Here is a 3,848-nt window from a genome sequence, read left to right as displayed (position 1 = left end):
CCGCTCGCTCTCCCCAGCCTTCCCGCTAGGGCATCTCGAGGGTAGGGGGCCGGATGCCTGTCCCCCGCTCCTCATCCGACCCCGCCGTCCAGGTACCTAGAGCGTTCTGGTGCGGAGGTTTAAGGACCCCTTGGGGGGTCGCCCGTCCGCCCGTGGGTGGGGTGCGGTGGGCCAGTGGGGGAGTCCGTTCGGGAGGGGCCCGCCCCTCTCTCGCCTCCCCCGCCAACTCCATCCCCTAGGCCAGCCGGGGTCGCGCCGCACTTGCGTGTCGCCGCTGATGCCGGTGGGGGCTTTACCAGCGGCCGTCGTGCCATCGCGCGCGTGCCGTGCGTGTGGCCTGTGCCCTGCGCTGTGGGGGCGGGAATCCCCGGGCGCCCATGGGGTGCTGTCAGCGTTCGCCCCCCCGTGGTCGTCACCTCCTCCCTGTGTTGTGAAACCTTCCGACCCCTCTCTGGAGTCTGGTCCCCTTGCTGTCTGAATGGCCGGCCTGAGGTAAACCCTCTGGGGGACCGGTTGTGCCAGTAGGGCCTCCCGGTTTTGTGAGAGCCCTCGCCAAATCCACCTTGTATGACTTTTTGCGGTGGATCACTGGGCTTCTGTGTTGATGAAGAACTCAGCTAGCTTTGATAACTAATGTGAATTGCAGGACACATTGATCATCCATACTTCGAATGCACTTGTGGCCCGGGTTCCTCCCAGGGCTATGCCTGTCTGAGCGTCGCTTGCCGATCAATAGTCCCCAGGGGTGCCTCCGGGCTCCTCGGGGTGCACGGCTGGGGATTCCCTGGCTTGGCCTGCCGGGGCCCTCCGTCCCCTCAAGTGCAGACTGGTGACATCTGCCCTCCTCTGCCGCCATGCCCGCCCCTTCTCCCTCCCCCCGCAGGCCCTGTGTGGTCACGCATTGGGTGGCATGGGGAAGGAGGCCTCCCAGCTGTGAGGAAGCGAGAGAGGGCTGCGCTGCCACCCGCGAAAACAGAGAGGGAAGAGAGCCGGCTGGGGCCGAGTTCCCGTGGCCACCACCGCTGTCCGGGTTCCTCCCTCCGGGGCTCCCTGTGCCTCACGCAGCTCGTGGTGCAGGGTTCATTGGCCCTGGTGGGGTGGAAGGTCCCGTGCCATCGTCGTCGTGCATCGTGGGTAGTGTGGGTTTGTTGGTGGGGGCAGGAAGGCAAGTAGGAAGGGTCTGCCGGGGAGATGGTGGGGGAGCGCGTCCCGGTCGCCGTGGTTCGCCTCCGCCCCTGGTGGCTGCCCGGCAACCGGCCCACCGCCGCTCCAGCTCCCCTCCTCCCCAACACCCCTCCAAGGCACAGTCCTCCTCGCCCGCCCGCCCCCCGCCTGCCCGGCACGCGTCGCGGTTGTGTCCGGGGACAGAAGCGCGCCACGCCTCCCGTCTGGCAGGGCTCGTGGCCGCGGTCCTGGGGTTTGCGTGCCCCTGGCGGTGACTCGCTGGATGCTGCGGTGTTGTCCGCCATCGTGCGCCCCCCTCCAGCTCTCAGCCGCGCAGTGCCTGGGGCCCGGTCTGTAGCTTCCATGTCGGGCCACGGGGGCAGGGCTGCGTCCTCGGACCAGTCCCCCACCTCCATTTAGTACGTAGGCAATCCCATGTAACTTAGCAAAGCTAGCAAGTCCCTAAACTCGGCGCAGCCACTGTAGGGGTGGCCTCCCAGTAGCATCGTTAACACCAATTGTAATTGGTAGGCAATCACTTAGTTTCACATTTCATTACCCGAGTTATACAAATATGCAAAAAAAAGTACAGTTTTAATAAAAGGGAGTAAAAGATAATATGAGTAATAATTCAGTCTCTAGTTGGAAGAGGTAGTGTTTTCTCAGAAATGATGTATTCCTGGAGCAAGGTCATTTTGTGTTTGGTTTGTTAAATATCTATTTCCATTTTGAAAAACCACTGGAAAAGCCCAGCTTCACAAGGACTCTCCATGAGAGCGATCACACAAAAGACCACCCATAACACAAAATCAAAGCAAGGGTGGTCCAGGCGTCACATTAAAGACTCATTACCAAGTTTTCTTAGAAGAGATAAAGAACACAAAGTTACTTTTATGTGATGGAAAACAGAGAGAAAGAGTAAATGGAACAATAAATGTTAGGCAACAACCGTGAAAACCAAGCTGTGGAAAAACATGAATGGAAATGCTTTGTTTGGTATTGATTTCCTATCCTGATATCAGAAAGTATGGGAAAGAACAAAGCACATTGTTTTGAGACAAATAGAACATAAAACAAATGAATGTTAAAGACTATTTTACAGCTCTAACAAAACTATCTGTGACTTGTTTTTTCCATTTAAAAATATGATTTTGTACAATTACATTTATATAAATTATTGAAATAAAATTGTAAAGATGGAGAACATGCTATGGGGTTGCCAAGGGGAAGGGATGGAGGAAAACGTGTCAGAGTGTCAGCAAAGATCACAAGTTGGAGCCTGGTGGTGAGGCTACAGTTCTGTATCTTGACTGTGGAAGTGGTAGTTACAGAGATCTACACCACATAAAAATGCACAGAACACACGCACATGCATACACACATACAAAAATGAATGCACACAAAACGGTTGCGATCCGAGTAAGCTTTCTGAATTGTACCTATGTCAGTTTCCAGGTTTTGATAATGCTCTATTGCTACGTGAGAAGTCACCACTGGAATTAGTGAAGAGTACCTAAGACATCCCTGTACCTTTTGCAGCTTCCTGTGAATCTATAATTATTTCAAAAGAAACTTGAAAGTCACAGCAGACTTTCACTTCAAAGAGGAAAAAACTGCAGATTAATGAAATTGTTGAAGAACATCAAATACTCAATAGTCTGTATGAGAGCTGTATTCTGTCCACTCGCAGCACAGCTGTCATTTAGCCTTTTCCTGACGTGCCCTGGAGGACTTGAACTCCTCTTGTATTGCCAAGGCCAATAGTGTTTATTTGTTACTAACTTTGTACTGAACCCCCCAAAAATGAAAAGTGATTGAATAATCATTTATAATAGCAACTAGTAATTTTACTTATAGAGAGACAATAGTGGTAACGAATTTAAATATTTAGGGTATAGAATAGGATCTTCATTAGACAATACTGGCAAAATTTAGAAAGAAAAAATAAGGAATCAGAAACATAAGTAGTTCAGTTTTGTGAACAAATTCTGGATCTGAGAGGAAAAAGAACAGAGATTGTATTGTATTTCTGCTCCAAACCTGATGAATCACCTTAAGTGTGTTGTGTTTCTGTGCCAAAGCTGCTGAATCACCGTAGGCAATGCATGCCCTTTCCCTGAAACTGTTTTCTTTTCTACAAAATAAAGTGAGCTAGATCATCTCTGAGGTCCCCCAAATATTCACATTTTTGGCTCTACATGAACTTCAGTTGAATTCCTAATTTCAGTGTGGATAATACATGTGTGCTGCACCAGAAGCAGTGTGTCTAAATGTTCATGTTGGTCCTAAAAACCAATTATGAGCAGTTTGGAAATTCCGTTGTTGTAGAATCTGCAAAGGGATATTTGTGAGTGCTTTGAGGCCATGGTGAAAAAGGAAGTATCTTCACATAAAAACTATAAAGAAGGTTTCTGAGAAACTGCTTTGTGATGTGTGCATTCATCTCACCAATTAAAACGTTTCATTCCTTTAATCAGTCTGGAAACTCTGTTCTTGTACAATCTGCAAAGTGGTATTTGTGAGTGCTTTGAGGCCTATGGTGAAAAAGGAAATATCTTCACATAAAAACTAGACAGAAGCTTTCTGAGAGACTTATTTGTGATGTGTGCATTCATCTCATAGAGTTGAACCATTCTTCTTCTTCCATTTTTTTTTTTTGAGCTCTGGGTTTATTTATTTATTTA

At 49.6% G+C, this 3,848-nt stretch overlaps 1 non-coding gene across 1 annotated transcript; it reads left to right on the top strand.

Moving 5' to 3' along the window:
- Positions 1-569: 569 nt before the first annotated feature.
- On the top strand, positions 570-721 carry LOC115933228 (5.8S ribosomal RNA). The gene has a single exon (XR_008673701.1). It is a non-coding gene; the product is annotated as a 5.8S ribosomal RNA (ribosomal RNA).
- The last annotated feature ends 3,127 nt before the right edge of the window (positions 722-3,848 follow it).

The sequence above is a fragment of the Gorilla gorilla genome, chromosome 17 (genome assembly GCF_029281585.2).
Source record: "Gorilla gorilla gorilla isolate KB3781 chromosome 17, NHGRI_mGorGor1-v2.1_pri, whole genome shotgun sequence".
NCBI classification, from domain to species: Eukaryota; Metazoa; Chordata; class Mammalia; order Primates; family Hominidae; genus Gorilla; species Gorilla gorilla.
The sequence above is the reverse complement of the archived record's forward strand: the minus strand, read 5'-3'. Positions and strand labels throughout refer to the sequence as shown.